This window comes from Lissotriton helveticus, chromosome 3_2 (genome assembly GCF_964261635.1).
Source record: "Lissotriton helveticus chromosome 3_2, aLisHel1.1, whole genome shotgun sequence".
NCBI classification, from domain to species: domain Eukaryota; kingdom Metazoa; phylum Chordata; class Amphibia; order Caudata; family Salamandridae; genus Lissotriton; species Lissotriton helveticus.
This window is the reverse complement of record NC_136062.1, coordinates 383169543-383188468: the sequence shown is the minus strand read 5'-3', so window position 1 is coordinate 383188468 and position 18926 is coordinate 383169543. Positions and strand designations below refer to the sequence as shown.

The 18926-nt window shown below is 47.4% G+C and overlaps 1 pseudogene across 1 annotated transcript in view; it reads left to right on the top strand.

Annotated features, from left to right (window-relative positions):
- Positions 1 to 483: 483 nt before the first annotated feature.
- LOC144826013 (tuftelin-interacting protein 11-like) overlaps positions 484 to 18926 on the top strand; it is a 187985-nt pseudogene continuing 169542 nt past the window's right edge. The window contains exon 1 of the transcript XR_013609669.1: positions 484 to 572. The product of XR_013609669.1 is annotated as a tuftelin-interacting protein 11-like (transcript). The remainder of the gene's footprint in view (positions 573 to 18926) is intronic.

Sequence of the window (18926 nt, the reverse complement as noted above, 5' to 3'; positions counted from 1 at the left end):
GTGGGCAATATGTGTGCCTTAATACACAAAGTGACTAAATTAGGTGGTGCAGTCTTGTAAGTACTCTCACGATCCAATTAGGAATTTAGAAGTGACGCCTTGAACATGAGCTGTACTGCCAAACTCAATAAATCGGCATTACAAGATGAGGAAAACAGCAGTGTTTTTTCTTTGATGCGCAGTGTACGTGCAACCTTGAAAATTCACTGACACTACTTTGATAGTAGATGAAGGACGTTTCCTTTTGGGTTACATCCTACCAAGATGCCTGGGATAACTCACCGGGGTTTCTTTTCCAAGATGGCGCTCCCGTTTCCTGTTTCCTTCGTAGGAATCCGACGCACAGCAGATTGGTTTGCCTTTCTTCAGTTTCTACTGCAGTACCGCACTCAGGGCCTTATTTATGAAGGCCTTGCGTCACTGACGTACCGGCGGCGCAAGGCCTTCATAAATAAGGCCCTCAGTTTGTCCCTTCACGCGTGCCGTACACCGACGCGTTCAGCAGCCGGATTTGAGGGAAGTGTCCTGGGATCCGGTGTGCATTTACCTGCAGCTGGAGCTCTCAAATTGAAGTAAGTCTGCCGCTGGTCACTTGTAAGAGCCCGAAAAAACCGAGAGCCCTGTACTTTACTCTCAGTCTTTATTCTGCCCACCTGCATCCTCTCCTGCCTCTACCCTTTTCATCTCTAGTCTTCTTCTGTCCTTTCTTGTGTTCACTCCTATATAAATACCCCTTCGAACCATTTGTACATTCTGCCCCGGGTTCTCTCACCTCCAACTTAAATCACCCTTCTTTAATTCACAGACTATTCTCAGGCCAACCTAATATATTACATACTTTTCTGTTGTATTGCTGTTCAGTATGTTTAATCAGTGCCGTCTACAAACGTATATATCTTTTTTTTAGATTTATATAACTGTGGTGAGGAAGTGAAGTTAGATGACGTAGCAAATAATTGAACCATGTCTTAACTTTCAAGTATTTAGTTATTTACTCCTAAGTCCTATTTGCCTCATAGTTCGAATTATGTAGCTGATGCCCTGATACAAACCACCCCGATATGTTTGTAACGACAGGAGCTCTATATAAAACTGTTTCCTGCTGCATCAAAATACAAGCTGCAAGCAATTTTCTAGCAGTAATGTTTTAGACAGCTTTATACCTCTTGGGTTTTATCCTCTGTGTTTTTGGGGTTGTCTTAGTTATGGTGTATCGTTCCCTCATTAAGTAACTTCGGTGGTTTACCGCTTTGTTCCGCCTGGAGGTTCATTGCCCATATAAAGGGCCCTACAACACTGTTGTAATGTGGCACTTGCTAATAGCAGTGCTTTATGCTCCTGCGTGTATGAAATACCCTGTGTTGCATTCTATTGTGGTGCTGCGTGAGTGGATTCCACCGGCGGCAGTTTGTAATGTGACTGGCGATGGTGGGATCACGCTCCCTGTGCACGATCTACTGATGATTAATGCTGTATTCAAACTGTCCTGTGTCCGAGTCATCACAACACACTCCTCATGCATGAGTACCGTGTTGCACTTGAAGTTTATTGCTTTATTTATATTGTCACGTAACTGAGTATCTGCCTTAGTCACAAGGTTTACTACAGCTTATAGGTTTATTGCTTGAGTCATAAGTTGTATATATGTGGGTTGTAATCCCTGGAATTAATGAGTCAAAACAGGAGAGCCTTTTTTTTCGACTTTAGTCAGCACACTCAACACAGTGCTTGTCACTAGCTACAGCTCTTTTCTCAACTGCCCCTGTATACATTCAATTTCCCAACTACTTTCCAATGCCAGCATTCCACTATCTCACAGTTTGTGACATCATTACATTACAGTGAGGTCCCTTTCTCTTAAAAAATTATTCCCAGCTCTCCAGCGCAAGAGCATCTGAAAACAGCGAGGCCCCTTTCTATTACAAAATTATTCTCCAGCGCAGGAACACCTGAAAACAGACAGGCCCCTTTTCTATTAAAAAATTATTCCCCAGCCCTCCAGGGCAGGAGCACCTGAAAAACAGTGAGGCCCCAGCTATTTGTAAATTACTCAGCCCTCCCCAGCTCTTCACTGCCTCAGGGTAAAGGCCTGGCAGGAGAGGGGATAAAGCACAAAACACAGCTACTGGGTCATCCATGGGGTTGGGGGGGGGAGGCTAAGGCGAAGATGGTGAGAGTTCCCCACATCACCTGGTCCCCATAGTGAGACCCATTCTTCCTCGCCCACTATGCCCTGAATGAGAAGGGCTGTGGGTGTGGACTAATGCAACACTGTTTCTGGGCTGTGTGGGCCCCAGGGGGGCCAAGGTAAAAATGGCTCAACACCTGGCCCCCTAGGAGGCCGATTCTGGCACCCAATAACCCCTCCCCCAGCCCACCATCAGCATGATTGCTTGGCAGGGCAGGGGGTCAAGGAGAGGCCACAGCTGATCATCGCTGAACGTCTGGTCGCACAGCGTAGCTGCTCTCCTTTCCTTGTCAGTGCTCTCTGTGGACTGGGAAAGGGGGGGGGGAAAAAACCGGCCCACAGAGTGCACTTAGACACCGGCCCTTCGGCCCGTGCCCGCAGTGCCAATCCGCCCCCCCCCCCTTCATTTTCAAAAAGAGGAAAAAGTAAAATGAAACAAAAGAGAGGAGAGACTTAGCACTTGGATTACATTTGTTGAAAAATAGTACTATTTCTAGTTATTACTCTGCTTTTACTTTTGGCTGTTATTGGAGTCCCATTAATTTTGGAACTTCCTAAGGAGCGCTTTGGAACTTACTCTGACATTCTTACTTGCTGTTGCTTCACCAATACTGAGTTTTCTACACTGTAGTTCTAATTTCGTAAAGAGTTCTTGCTCTCAGCATAGTGTTTCATTTTTAGGTAGAGCCAGGGCAACACATGCGTTGCTTTGCAATGGACTGGATCACCTGGTTCCTCGCCGGAAGAACTCAGAGTCCGCCTTCCACCGTTCAAGTCGGAGGCCACCGAAATCATCATCTGCGGCGTGCCACAAGGCTCTTCACTCAGCCCCACCCTCTTCAACGTATATATGAGCCCCCTCGCGGCCAACGCACGCCAACACAACCTCAACATCATCTCCTACGCTGATGACACTCAGCTGATCCTCTCCCTCACCAAAGACCCAAACACCGCTAAAACCAACCTACATGAAGGAATGAAAGAAGTAGCCGAGTGGATGAAGCACAGCCGTCTTAAACTGAACTCAGACAAAACAGAAGTCCTCATCTTAGGTACTTCCCCTTCTGCCTGGGACGATTCTTGGTGGCCAGCTGCCCTAGGAAAAGCACCCATTCCAACGGTCCACGCACGGAACCTGGGCGTCATCCTGGACTCCTCCCTCTCAATGTCCAGACAAGTCAACGCAGTTTCTTCATCTTGCTTCAACATCCTCCGCATGCTCAAAAAAACATTTCGCTGGATCCCCACCGAAACTAGAAAAACGGTCACCCACGCACTAGTTACAAGCCGCCTGGACTACGGAAACACCCTATACGCCGGTACCACCGCTAAACTTCAGAGAAAACTAACGCATCCAAAACGCATCAGCCAGACTCATACTAGACATCCCGCGTAAAGACCACATTTCCGGTCACCTAAAAGACCTCCACTGGCTCCCTGTCAATAAGAGGATAATGTTCCGCCTCCTCACTCATGCACACAAAGCACTCTACGAACTTGGACCAGAATGCCTCAACATGCGATTATTCTTCTACTCCCCCTCCCGCCAGCTACGTTCCTCCAACCAAGCCCTCGCTGCGATTCCACGCATCAACAAATCCACCATGGGGGGGAAGATCCTTTTCCTACCTAGCGGCTAAAACTTGGAACTCCCTCCGCCTCACTCAAAACCACCCAGCCTTCAGAAAGCAGCTTAAAACCTGGATTTTCGACAAATAATTCCCCACCCTTCCTCAAGCGCCTTGAGACCCTCTGGGTATGTAGCGCGCTATATAAATTATTTGACTTTACTTGGCTTGCAAGGCCTGCTGTATTCAGGTAGGCACTTAAAGCTCCACCCACTCTCCGCCCATATTTTTCATTGGCTTGTGCCATTGTCCTATGTAGACTGCGGCTGTTCATTTGTCAATAGGTTTAGTAGTCCCTCCTTAGTACCGCCTTGTCTCATTTTGTAACCTCCCATGGCGACATCTCCCGTTACATGTGTTGTTAGTCTGTAAGCTTAATTACAGCCTCTGAGCACGGATCATTTCCTTTAAAATTGTGGTCATGGATGCTTCTTACTGCCAATCACTGTGTTGGGGACTCTCAAAACCCAACAAATACTTAGATCCTCTGTATCTTTTTTCAAAACTACCACAATCGGAGATTTCCATTGCACTGGCTCAAAAATATCTTGCTGAAGAATTGAATGTATGTCTTTTTCTACTTTTGCCTGTATGGTATTGTAACTCTACTGTGAGCTTGCGCCACAGGTTTCCCAGCCTCATTTATGTGATTGCTTTTTCTTTCGACTTTTCTAGTCCTGTAAATAATTGTGGATACTGCTTTAGAGCTGTGTGGTCCGTTGTGATATTACACTTGGAATCGTGTTGCAGTATTCTTTAACATGTATTTATTTTCAAATATATATTTTTTTACTTCTTTAATTGTTTCATCCTTCTCGGTCAATCAATTAGCTCTTTTTCTGATATAATGCCTAGCACGGTAGACCTGATAATAAAACCTATTTTTTCTTCTGCTTCCAATCCATTCTATCTCTGTTTCTGTGGGTAGCCTAGACAAATAATTTGCTGGATTAAATTATTTTCCCCGCTTGTAAATGATCTTTAAATCATCATCCATCAGTCGCATCTCCCACCTTTCAGTACGTGGAGGCATTGTCATTTTTGGGTTTCAATAAATTGCAACTAGTGCTTACAGCAAAGGGTTTTCCATATATAAAATCAAATTAATGTTCACACTCCTAAACTACTGCAAGGCTTTGTTTATCTGGCTGTGAGTACCTGCATTCAACATCAGACAAACTTTTACTAGCATGTGAAATCACATACCGAGGAGTTTCCCTGCCAGCTTTATGCTGCACCAATGCATGCTGGCATCCACTACTACCTCTGTGCACAATTGTGGATCAAAATGCTTAAAATTAGCTGCAGACAATATGTCATCTTTTATTTGTTTAAACACTTGTTCATAGTTCACATCCCAAATGAATTTTTGACCTTTCTTTGTTAATTCTTAGAGCAGTGCTCTTATAGTGGCAGATTCTTTTACGAACTATGAGCAGTGACTGGCCTTTCCCATAAATGGAAGTAGTTCAGACACACTTTAGGAATAGCTATCAAGTTTAAATATGATACTTTTGGGATCAGATCTCGTACCTGTTCAAGAAAATATGTGACCATAGAATATAAATTCAGATTTGTTTCTCACACTTTCCTAAGTTTAGCTTTAGACCTGATGTCACAAGTACTTGGCACACTTCACTTAACGCTCAATCCTATTCTGCCTGTGTTTTTCTGAATATCAAAATATTGTCACTATAGTTTATAGCATTCCTCACAGGCCTTTTTACAGTCTTTATTGTTTTCTGAAAAATTCAGCAGCTGAGCATATGTCAAAGTCCAATCTTTTGTACCTAAATTGCCCTAAATGCAGCAAAAATGTTATTTAACAAGACTAATCATCAATTTCTAATTGATGGCATCCCTTATATAAATGTAATTTTGAGAAGATGAGGCACACCACTGATGCTACTTATCATTTCCTTTAAAAATGTGGTCTTGGATGCGACTTTCTATCAGTCACTGTGTTGGGAATTCTCATATCCACACAAATTCTTATATCCTCTGTATCTTTTTTAGGTCTCACCTATCCCATTCCGCAAGGAATGGATAGGGGAGAATTATAGGGTTGGATCAGGAAAGCTAAACCAGGCGGCGGATTTCGACGAGTGCATGTGTCTGTGCACGCGCTTCCATCTGCCTGCCTCGCATCATTGCCACCAGCAGCTTCACTTCGATCCGCTCCGCCCCCTGCTGCACGCGCTTTCCATCCGCCTGCCTCGCGCGTCCACATCAGCCATCTGTTGCTTCCCCAGCGTGCTCGTCCTCACTTCTCCACTTCTCCTCCTCCCCCCTCCTAATTACTCGAGGCCGTGCTTCAAAGGGATCTGCTCCCCTGCCCCTAAAAGCTTCTTTCGGCGATGTTTTCGCCTGCCAGATGTGGCCTAGGTGCATTAGCTGGAGTCTGAGAACCCGCTCCAGTGATAAATCAAGCGTGCGCCGCACATGCTGACTGCTATTTCTAAACTCTGCATCTCTCTGAAGTGTCCGGCCTGAGCGTTCTCATGAGGTCCTCTGCCAGCAGCTTGTTTTACTTTTTTCTTGTCGTTTAAAATGGTATCCGTTCAGCCATCTGTTGTAGCGCTATTAGAAACACCCAGACACCTCTATCCATCAGCAACGCAAATCTGTCAAGGAAGCGTGTGTACGACCCCGGGAGAAAAATGAACAGATTATGTGCGTGGTTCCTGCTTTCATTTCTTGCAGCAAAATACCGTCATATAACTAAGCATTGCGGGCTGAGCTGCGCGGTCATGGTCCAAATTATTTTGTGAATTGTTCGCCCCAATTTGATACCAGGCACGCAAGTGATTAATCGCAAAGGACATCGGCAAGATTCATATAGCGCTCCCTTCCCAACTGCGGGGCGGCGAAGGCACTCTCGGACTGCTTGCACACTATATTTGGCCGAGTGTGCAGTTATCACAAAAAGGACTGGCTCTTTTATCTAACTTTTGTGTTATTGTTGAGCAAATGTACTCATTTTCGTAGCAACTTCTTAGGGTTAGAATGCGCAACTAGTTTTAGGCGTAACATTTTAAGAAAGTCGAAGGTTCCCGGCATTAAACACCTTTTTTTTTTTTTTAGGAGCATGGTTTAAATGCCTTTTGAACTGTGAGGTGCTGCACTACCCGTCTCCGAAGGTACTTGTGAGGGTGGAGGCCTCGCTGTCTCAGGGTCTGCCCCGAGTGAGCTACCAACGCTTCTGGGCGCTGTGACACTGAGTGAGAGAGTTAAATAATATCCCCCTTTATAGACCCCCTCACACATTCTAACACAGCACGTCAATTGCAAGGCTTTTAGGTTCCGGTAATGTTTTCAATACATGCTCACCACTCACGGGCTCTTCTCAGACCAGTGCTTGTTTTTTTTTCTCGCGTTTTAACTTAGCCACTCAACTCGAATGCGACTCCTCGGCCTGTGGTAAAAGAGGGGAGGGCGCTGCTTCTTTCACCTCAAAATGGCTTGTCTTGCCCCTAAAAGGTATTTTCCTAGTCTTTCCCTGCCAAATCATTTTCTGTAATTTGTCCTTAAATAACCTCTCTGAGTCTGCCTTTCTCCCGTGGCTTTGCTGAGATTGTCCGCAGCGTTTTGACCGTTTTAATGGAAAAATTGTAAGTTCCAAGACCAACAGAAATCGGGCAATGTTTCAAGCAACGGAAAAAAAGTATACTTCTGGCAAGCTCGCCTGGCTTCTAAAATATATATATATATATATATATATATATATAACATTTCTTTTGGTCACGTAGAGACTGTTCTATCACACGGTTGCCTCCTGTTAGTTTGTTACCAGACCGCTAACAATTTGTGGGTAAACCTAAAACGTTTATCCTGTCTCTCCAAAAGAAATTAATTATTTAGACATTTTAATTAAAAACATATTTTTGTTGCAAAATTGATACTGTAGGACTCTATAGAACACTTTGTTAACTTAAATAATATTTCACATTTCAGAATGATTAAGAAGGTTTTTGTTGGGGAATTGTAAGTCTTGCCTACAATGTTTTGTGTTTTTGGCATTAGCACCATTGAAAGTCGTCTTATTGGTGTAGAGGAGTGGGAGGAATTTTCCTGTATCGAAGTTCTCTATCGCCCTCACTCTTTCTATCGCCCTCACTCTTTCTATCGCCCTCACTCTTTCTATCGCCCTCACTCTTTCTATCGCCCTCACTCTTTCTATCGCCCTCACTCTTTCTATCGCCCTCACTCTTTCTATCGCCCTCACTCTTTCTATCGCCCTCACTCTTTCTATCGCCCTCACTCTTTCTATCGCCCTCACTCTTTCTATCGCCCTCACTCTTTCTATCGCCCTCACTCTTTCTATCGCCCTCACTCTTTCTATCGCGCCACCACAGCATCACTATCGCGCCACCACAGCATCACTATCGCGCCACCACAGCATCACTATCGCGCCACCACAGCATCACTATCGCGCCACCACAGCATCACTATCGCGCCACCACAGCATCACTATCGCGCCACCACAGCATCACTATCGCGCCACCACAGCATCACTATCGCGCCACCACAGCATCACTATCGCGCCACCACAGCATCACTATCGCGCCACCACAGCATCACTATCGCGCCACCACAGCATCACTATCGCGCCACCACAGCATCACTATCGCGCCACCACAGCATCACTATCGCGCCACCACAGCATCACTCTCGCGCCACCACAGCATCACTCTCGCGCCACCACAGCATCACTCATCGCGCCACCACAGCATCACTCATCGCGCCACCACAGCATCACTCATCGTCGCCACCACAGCATCACTCATCGTCGCCACCACAGCATCACTCATCGTCGCCACCACAGCATCACTCATCGTCGCCACCACAGCATCACTCATCGTCGCCACCACAGCATCACTCATCGTCGCCACCACAGCATCACTCATCGTCGCCACCACAGCATCACTCATCGTCGCCACCACAGCATCACTCATCGTCGCCACCACAGCATCACTCATCGTCGCCACCACAGCATCACTTATCGCGCCACCACAGCATCACTCATCGTCGCCACCACAGCATCACTCATCGTCGCCACCACAGCATCAATCTGTGCAACCATTCAACAACTGGTTCAAATATGTTCTCTCGCTGTTTCAAGCTTTATTACAAATGTCACAAAAAGATGTTAATATTTCACTTCTGTTCTTGGATTTTTGTCACAATAAAATACACTTAACATAATCTTCACAAAAGTTATTTACAAAAGTTGAAAGCTATTGCCATTATAAATTACAATAACTTTTATTCAAGTATTAATTATAAAAAAAAGCCATTGTTATTTGTAATTTCAATACATCTAAGTCACGTAAATACAACACATATTGCATTACAAATGTTATAGGTGTCACATTTGCGAAAGTTAAAACTATTGGCATTGGAAATGACAAAGCTATTAATTTAGCTATTTTCAAAACCAACACATAAATAAAAAAATTGTCATTTACAATACCAATAGCTCAAACTTTACTAATGCGAGACCTATTGCATTGCAAATGCTTGTTTAGAACTGCTATAATCGTATATTCATTGCATTGGCCAAGAAACTGGCTCAAAAATATTTTGTTGAAGACGCAAATTTATCTCTTTTTCTACTTTTGTCTGTAAATGTATGTGAACTTGCGCCACAGGTTTCACAGCCTCGTTAATGTGATTGATTTATCTTCCCGCTTTTCTAGTTCTGTAACCCCTCCTAAACAGAAATTCCGATGTTTTGCTTCCCCCTAGAAAAACATTTACATGTGATGGACTTAGAGATGGTTGTTCATCCATCTTCTGATATTCAGTGACACATATTATATTGCACATTGCTAGACTGTCTAGCACAAAAGGTACTTTTTGTGAGCCGTCTACGATATGTACAGACATTTTCTTTTTAGTTTCCTCTGTTCTGATCATGTTTATTTGTTTGAATTTTCTTCCTTCAGACATCCTGTATAATTTTTCTGACAGTTTATCTACTTCATCCTCATAATCAATTTTAACACTTTGTATTTACCTTCGATATTTAACTTCACCTACTTTCCTTTTAGTCTCAAACATATTTTGCTTGTTTCAGTTTTTTTCCATGCTTCTTTTGTATCTTTCTTGAACCTGCACAAACTTGTAAAATGATTAAACCTTTCACGTTCTGCGCACTGCTATGCTAGTGCAGGACAGACTTTTATATTTGGGAACTGCAATCCACATCTATAACGCTGCCTCTTTTTCTTTATTTTGCCCATCTGCTTATTCTTTATTAGTATCATTTGTTGTCCTTGTTCTTCAGTATTTACCCTACCTTGCTCCATATTGGTAATATGCTTTTGTGCTTGTGTCACTGTACGACTGCAAGGCGTTTTTCCTACAACTTTTTCCTGAATTCTACAGCACATCCTTGAATTATTCTGTCTTATTGCTTCTTCATTGTTAAACTTCTCGAATTCACATAGTGATCAGCTTCCTTAATCTTCTTACATATTCATCCATGGACGACTCCTTATTTTGAAAAGCAACCCTGACATTTTTTAATTTTCTAAATCCAAATTCCTTTGCCGATCAAACCTGTCATTAAGACATTTAATGAGCACTTTGTTTGTTGCCTTTTCTTGTTCAAATCCTCTACATCACCTACCAAATTGAGCAGTAGATCGTATGCCTGTTTATCTGTGTGCTATTTACATGTAGCGTTTACAAGATGCTTGTATCTTCTCCATTTCTCCCACCCTTGTGCAATATTTTGCTGATAAGAGACATTTTAAGGCCTTCAGAAAATCATGCTCTATACATTTGCTATGGTCTCCTCATCATTGTTTGTCTCAGTGTTTATTGTAGCTTCACTGCTTGTTTCTACAGTTGATATTGTATTTAGGGAAAAGAAAAATATGAAAATGTGCCTTTTTAAAATTTTAAATTTCAGTCTAGTTTGACCTTAAAGTAGATTTAAATCTGTTTAATTGACATTGTGTTGAACTACAGTTGACTTTATAATGGCTATTGTCACTTATTTCAATGATGCAGTTCACCTCATGCTCAAATAGATCCACCTGACATTATAATGGCCATCATCCTTTATTTCAATGCTGCTGTACGCCTTTAAATGTTAATGAGCGCCGGGTGCACTTGTGCTTGTATTGGCACTGCGCGTGTGACTAGCACGCACGTGTGCTGTGTCATTTCAGTATTTCACACATGCACATGAGCAGCGTCTTTCATGCACTACCTGAGTAGCGTCTTTTGAATAGCATGGTGCTTGTGCACTTCAAACCACATCCTGCTAGTAAATTTAAGGTTGTTTAGCCTTCTGTACTATCTTAGGAGCTCTACAGTTATTTTTCACTGCAGGATGTTTGTACAGCTGCGAGGTGCCTGTACCGCTGTTGCTGCTCGTTCACTTCAAATGTCAGCCCACCCAGGGGTTTGGAATTTAATGAAATATCTACTTGTCCATAGGGCAGGTTGCTTCACAAAATCCACTTGTCCCTTTGGTACCATGTAGTGTGGTGGTAAATTATGGAAGCAATATCATTATATAAAAGCTCTGATGTAGCCTCTCTGATTATGCCTGGGCTCATACCATAGTAGTTTTTGAATACTTACAATCCCCTTATGTGGCCTTGTTTCCGGAGATCTACATACTGGAGCTGAAGGTAGTGGTAAGCAATAGTTCCAGGGTAAGAATGTCCTTTTGAGTATCTGCAAACCTAATAACTTGCATGTTTTAAGGGTTTTCAACAACTCTTTTCTTTTCCCATACTGAGAAATGTTGGAACTTTACTACTGACAATGGCAGGCGTAAGCATTCTTCCAGACTTGGGAAAAGAGTGGTTGAAGGGAAAGTGAACTTGTAAAAACTCAGATTTTCGCATGAGCAAATCTACACATTCATATTTGTTCATGCTAAAACGCAGTTCACAAATATTTTCTAGGAGTGCTATTTCTTGTCCTACTTATGTAAATTCTTGGTAATTCACAAAAGCCATATAGCTGTACTTAATGCAAAGACATATACTTTTGAAACTTTCTTTAATAATTGGGCTGCTAATTTGATCTGATGTTGACCATGACCTTTTGCGTTTATTAAAATTCTGTCTGTTTCTCTCTGTATTGGCTAGCTACACTGTGTGATCGCATTCTGCTCTTTCACTAGGAGTATATCGGCACAGAATGTAGTTTTGTTCTTTGCCAATAACTAATGTGGCAGTCTGTGCTTTTTGAGACCAAAAACAATTGTTGCTATTGCCAGTGTTTGTTATAATGCTGAGGACCCGGCAGCTCCCTCACCAGTAAGGTTTTACAAAAACCATGCCACAACAATTCACACATTGACAAAATTAAAAATCCGACCACCAATTTCAGACCTACATGCTTTGCCAATGCTTGTTTATTTTTGTTTCAAATAATCTTATACAAACTGGTTACACTGATTTTCCATTATGAATATTTTCAGGCAATACTAGCATGCTGCAACACATGTTACTAAATGATGCTGCAGAGAAATGGTGCCTGAACTTTTACAGTAGTTTAGCAAAATGTTTTTTTGTCCGTCCGTCATTTTTTTATGAATATTTTATTTTGAACGCAAAGTATCATCAGTCTTGCTTTCAAGCTTCTGCAAATATTTGCATCCAATCAAAGCATTATGGAAGCATTTTATATAGCCTCATGCTAAACTTTGAAAACGTTCTTACACATTTTTATACTGGAACCACTGTCCGTAGTGCACTTAGAGCTCTAACCATAATAATAAAGGCTTTGAGTTAATGAACCATAAATACAGGTTTGAGCAGCATTAAAATATGGAGACAAATAGTACCTTAACTACAGACAGTGCCATTCCCCTGATCCATAATGTGGTACTGCAAAGCTTGGACCAAGGGTTCTCTTAACTGAAGTGGTAGCCACTCAAATAGTTTTATGAGCGGGCGCATTAGTCCAAAGCAAGCGCCAGTGATGTCATTGATATGTACTTTCATGGAAAGATCCTCATCCACCATGATGTCCAGGTTTCTGCCCACAACCTACGGAGTTGGGACTACACCCAGGCTATTCGACCACCAGTCATCCGACCATACCGAGTGGAATTTACCACAAAGAACGTTCTCTATCTTGCTTGTGTTAAGCTGCAGACCGTTTTGCTGCATCCATGTGACAATATCATTCATACAGTCTCAGAACCTTTTCTTGGTTGCTTCTAGATTAGGTCCTATAGTTCTGATAAGCTGAGTGTCATCTGCATAGGAGATCACCTCAAAAACCCAGCCACATAGATATTGGAAAGAGTGGTACCTAATACAGATCCTTGTGGCACTCCCTAATCCAATACTATGGTTCGTGGGACAAAGGATTCCTGAAATACTTCAGCCATGCCAAGGCGTTCCCTCCAACACCAACCTCTCTGTCTTTTAATTAAGACTGCAAAGAGAGATGGTTTCAAATACTGCTGACCGATCCAGAAGGAACAACATGGAGGAGTATCCAATATCTAAAGAAAGTCTTATGTCTAGGAACTCCACCAGTGCAGTCTCATTGCTATATAATGAACGGAAGTCTAACTGGGAAGGATCAAGGAGATTATGGTTTTCCAAAAATGCTGTCAGTTGTGAAATCACCAAGATTTCCATGGCTTTACCCAGAAAAGGTAGCAAGGAAATAGATCTAAAGTTTCCTAACTCATTAAAAATTGGCTGTAGGGGCTTGGACGGCAAGCATGGCGGACGCAGCCTAGTGGAGCTCCAAACTCACCAGCCGACTATCCGCCGAAATATCCTGTTCCTCCGCATCGCACAACGGCCCCGAGAGTAGTGCTTGGTGCGAGGAGTAGCGGAGCCCACATCGGTGCATTTTGGGACGATTTAGCGCACCTGGAGACGAGTGAGGGCGGACGTTGTGCGGCCTTGGCGGCCCCTGGAAGCCGGGACGCTCGAGTTTCGCGACCCCGGGATACAACGCGCAGAGGCGGCGGGACCAGGCTGACGGGCGGCGGACCGGCAGCGACGGAGGGCCGCATCTGGCCCTGTGCATCTTGGGGACGCCTTGGCCTACACCTGGGGTGCCCTGATCTTGCTGCAGCGACCCTGTGAGACAGTGGAGCAACGAGTCCCGACTGGAGGATGGCAAACGAGCTGTCGGAGCGGACCAACTCAGCGTGGGCCCCTCCTTCCTCCTTGGCCCCCGTGAGGTGAAAGACTGAGTGTAGGAGTGGTGGTAATCCTGGGAGGTCGATCGGCGGTGTGGAGGCCTAGAGCGGACCTCGATTTTCGCGACGCCCAGCAGCGCGCCGGTGAGGCGGCCAGGGGCCTGGCGGCGGAGGAGGCCGGCCGGACGCCATCGTGGGGCCTGACTGGCCCAGGCATGGACTCGGAGAGCCCTGCAGAGCGACTGAGAGGCGGGAGTCCCGGCGGCCAAACAATTCAGGTACGGGACAGGGGGGCCCCCGGACAGTAGCTGGAGGATCAGCGACACGCCAGAGGAAGGTCAGCGGTGGCAGAGATCTGGCTGGGGGGCTCCGGGGCCCCGTGTGTGCATGCTGCTGCCGGGCCTAGACCTCGAAGGGCGCAATAGGGGCCAATAGACACTGTGGTGAGATACCTGGCCCGTTTGCTCGGCGGTCAGTCTGGACCGCGGTGGGCCCCCGGCGTGGAGGCATAGTGGGCGGTGATCCAACAGTGCCCGCGGGGCAGCCTAAGACTCTGGTGCAGTACACCTATCATGACCCGCGGGGCAGGCGGCGGAAGAGGCCCTAAGCAGGGACCCATTGACAAGTATATGGGGCCGGGGGGCAGTGTGGGGGCCTCGGGCGGCTCCCAGGCAGCCGGGCCAGACAATGCAGCACTAATGGCAGCTATCACCCAATCCCGGGACGCGTTGGACGCCCAAATTGGGGCGGTGGGTTCGGAAGTTACGCTCCTTCGTCAGGACCTGCGGAATGCGGTCTCCCGCATCACAGAAGCTGAAACCCGGATATCTGGTGTAGAAGATGTAGTGACCTCAAACGCAAAGTGGCTGCCCTAGAATCCACGCAAAAGGGCCTGGCGCTTTGGGTGGAGGACGCAGAAGGACGCGCCAGGCGCAACAACCTCCGCTTTGTAGGACTACCTGAAGGCTGTGAGAAGGGAGATATGGAGGGCTTCCTCACACGGTGGATTGAGAGCTGGGTCCCGCCTGAAGCCTTGTCCAGGTGCTTTGTTATAGAACGGGCACATCGGGCCCTGATGCAAAAACCGCCGGAGGGAGCGAGGCCGCGGCCGGTGATTGCGAAGCTTCTCAATTACCACGACAGGGATGTGATCCTTAAACAGGCCAGAGTGAAAGAACCCCTGCGATATGAAAATCACACGATTTTGATCTTTCCAGACTATACTCGCTTGGTGCAACAGCAGCGCCAGTCCTTCACAGCGGCCTAGGCCCGGCTACGCGACCTGAAGATACAGTATGCACTTCTCTATCCGGCCCGCCTGAGAGTTGTATTTCAATCTCCTACGCACTTCTTTGATCGCCCAGAGGATGTATTTCTATGGACAGATGAAATAAAACCGGTAAAAGTGCACACTCCGTGGCGAGATTCTGACTCCTCACATGATGATGCGCAGCCGAGATCCTCCCGACGTAAGGACAATTGGAGATCCCGCTCCCGATAGCGGTCTGTGTCAAGCACAGCTTCGGAGACGGTGTCTGTGATGACCAAGAAGAAGTAGGGCACGTGAGGGCGCCTGGTGCCATATTGCGGACAGATTGACTTAATTTCTTGCTCATCTGGGGTGTATGTTGGTGGGGTGAGCGAAGTGCTTGAGCCAGATGCGGGACCAAATGAGTGCATGAGGGGCGGTTGTGGATCGGGGGGTAGTGAACGGGCGGGGGGGGGGTTCCTTTCAGGTAAGGGTGGGTGGGAGTGGATGTTGGGCGAGTTAACCACAGTTATGGGGATCCATTGGTGGGGTGGGTGTTGGCCTCCCGTTGGAGGCAGAAGCCGCGCTGCGCCGCGACAGGTACTACATCGTTTTATGAGGTATGGGGGGGGGGACTGCACGGCTCTGATGCGATCGGGATGGTGGCTGGTAGCACACACAGATAGCGAGTGTCATGAATGCTGGCTGCGACAGGTCCTTGATGTCGACCATGGATAGAGGGGTCGTTGGGCCTGGGGCCACACTTCGGGTCCTTAGCTGGAATGTAAGGGGAGTGTTGGACAAGATTAAGCGGGGAGCGGTTCTGATACAGGCTAAAAGAGTGGGGGCTGATGTTGTCATGCTGCAGGAAACTCCTCTCCTGGGACTAAGGCATTATGCCTCCAGCGCTTTGGCTATAGTCAGGTTTTTCACGCTGGTTTTGCCAGGGGATCCAGAGGTGTGGCCGTCCTGGTGCACCGCAGGGTCTCTTATGTACACTCCACTCACTGGCGAGACCCACCGGGCAGATGCATCTTTATTCAGGGTACACTTTGAGAGGAGGAGGTAGTGTTTGGCTGCGTGTATGCTCCCCCCCCCCCCACCCCCCCCTTGCAGTAGTCCTTGGTTGAAAAGATATTAGCAGTGTGGGCGGATATCCGGAATGGGTTGGCTGTCATTGGGGGGGACTGGAATGATGTGATGGATCAGGCGCGTGACAGGTGCAGGCCTGGGGGTGGGGGGGACAGTCGCATCCGGGCATACCAAATTGCATGACATGACCCGGAATCTGGGATGGGTGGACACATGGAGATACATACGAGGCACACAGCGTGAATACACCTTCCTTTCGGCAGTCCATCGTTCATTCTCGAGGTTGGACTATGTCTTCGTCCCCATAGCGGTTCAGGGTAGGGTGGAGGCCGCGGATATCTTGTCGCGGGGACTGTCTGATCACTCTCCGGTGGCGGCCACGATTAGTTTGGACCGCAGGTAGCAGCAGTTTCGTTGGCGCTTATCAGTTTTGCACCTACAGTTAGTTGGGAGATTACCAGGCCCACATGCGAAAAGCCACAGCACAATAACTGGCTGAGAATACTGGCACCGTGGCGACTAAGGCGACGCTCTGGGAAGCCATGAAGCCCACATTGAGGGGCATAGATATAGCGTGGTGTGTGGCAGCCAAGAGGCGCCGCATGGAGACTCGATCAAGCGGAGGCGGCAATACGGGATCTAGAGCGGCAAAGTGGTCCAGAAGGGGAAGGCAGAGCGCTGGAGCAACTGCTGTTAGCGCAACAGTCCTACGCTTCATTGCTACTAGATGAGGCGCGGCAGATGTGGCTGGCGACCGCAGCAGGGTATACCAGTGGGGGATAAGTCTGGGACGATGTTGTGCTAGAGCCTGTTCCAAACCCAGACCCCTCCGAGAATCCTAGATGGGTCTGGCGCCCTGATAACTGATCCCATGTCACTTTCGGAAGGCTTTGCGACTTATTATGCCGCCCTGTACCTCCAGCACGAATGCATTGGTGAGGACTTGATTGACAAGTTTATAGCGGATCTATCTCCGCGGGCACTTTCAGACGAATCCCGCGATTGCCTGGACAGACCTCTGACGGAGGACGAGCTGGGGACCGCTCTTGGGGAACTGAACACTGGTAAAGCCCCCGGCCCCAACGGCTTCCCCAGCGAATTCTTTAAGAAGTTTCATCTCCAGTTGGGAACCCACTACAGAGCAGTGGTGGAGGAGGCACGGGAACTAGGCTACATGCCCCAAGACGGGAGACACGCTGAGGTGGTGGGCTTCCACAAACCCGGTCGACCTCCCGAGGAATACGCATCGTATCGCCCGATCTCCTTGTTAAATGTGGAGGCCAAAGTCTTGGCTAAGGCTCTGGCCAATAGATTGTTGCCATACATCTCCGATCTCATACATCCGGACCAAGCCGGCTTTATGCCCAAACGGGCTACGCGGCACAATATTCGGCGGGCCAACGTCTCGGTTGCGGCGATTCGGTCCTCCGGGATGCAGGCGGCGCTGTTCCTGGCGGATATGGACCGAGCGTTTGACTCCCTCAGCTGGGCATACCTCTTATCCCTACTGCCGCGGCTGAATTTGGGGCCGGTTTTCTTGTCCTATGTGAAACTGCTCTATACCGACCTTACGGGTTCGGGTGGCGGGGGCGGTGTCATCGACCTTCCCCATCCGGAGGGGCACCAGACAGGGCTGCCCCTCTCGCCCTACTTATTCGCCCTGGCTATGGAGCCCCTGGCCGCCTGGGTCTGAATCGACGTGCAGATGAGGGGCTTTGAATGGTCGGGCGACCGTTCTGACCGCATTGCACTCTATGCGGACGATGTTCTGTTTTTTCTCACGGACCTCAATAGGTCTGGGCCCCGCCTCATGCGCATCCTACAGATCTTTGGTGAGACTTCGGGCTTATACATGAACCCACGTAAATCTACTCTCTGGGTGCTGGGAAGGGGTCCACCGGTCGGAGACTGGGCTGCAGAGCTCCAGACGGCCGCTGGCGGAATTAAATATCTAGGGGTGTTCTTGACCGAGATCCCAGCCATTGCCTGGGAGCGCAATGTGGTGCCGGTCTGGGAACGGACCCAGGCGGACATTAAGGTGTGGTCCCTTATGCCGCTGACCATCTATGGCAGATCAGCCATATTCAAGATGGTGGCCCTGCCCAGGCTGTTATATCAATTGCAGAATCCATACCCGATCCAACCCGCATGGTTTCAGCGAGTGAACACGGTCCTGGGACAGTTTCTCTGGGAGGGTGGCTCTGTATGGGTGGCGCTGCGCACGTGCTTTTGTTCCACATACCGAGGGGGGCTGGCGACCTCGGACGTTCTCTCCTATTACCAGGCGTCCCATTTACTAGTCCTGAATGATTGGTGGTATGGGGACAGGGGAGACCCAGCCTATGCGCTGGAGCGACTACTAATGGAACTGCACACACTACACACGCTGCTATACGCACCAAAGATACGCGGGGCCTTGCCGGCGGCGACGTAGGTTGTGTTCGACGTTTGGCGGCGAGCGCTGAGGCGAATGGGATGGTGGCGGACTCTGACCGAGGAGACCCCCCTCTGGCGCAATGGCCGCCTCCCGGGCCTGGCTTCCTTTGGCGGGATTTGTGGGATGGGACGCAGTCGGCATTTCTATGTTGGGGGATGTCATGGCCGGGACGACGCTTAAAACATTTTAGGAGC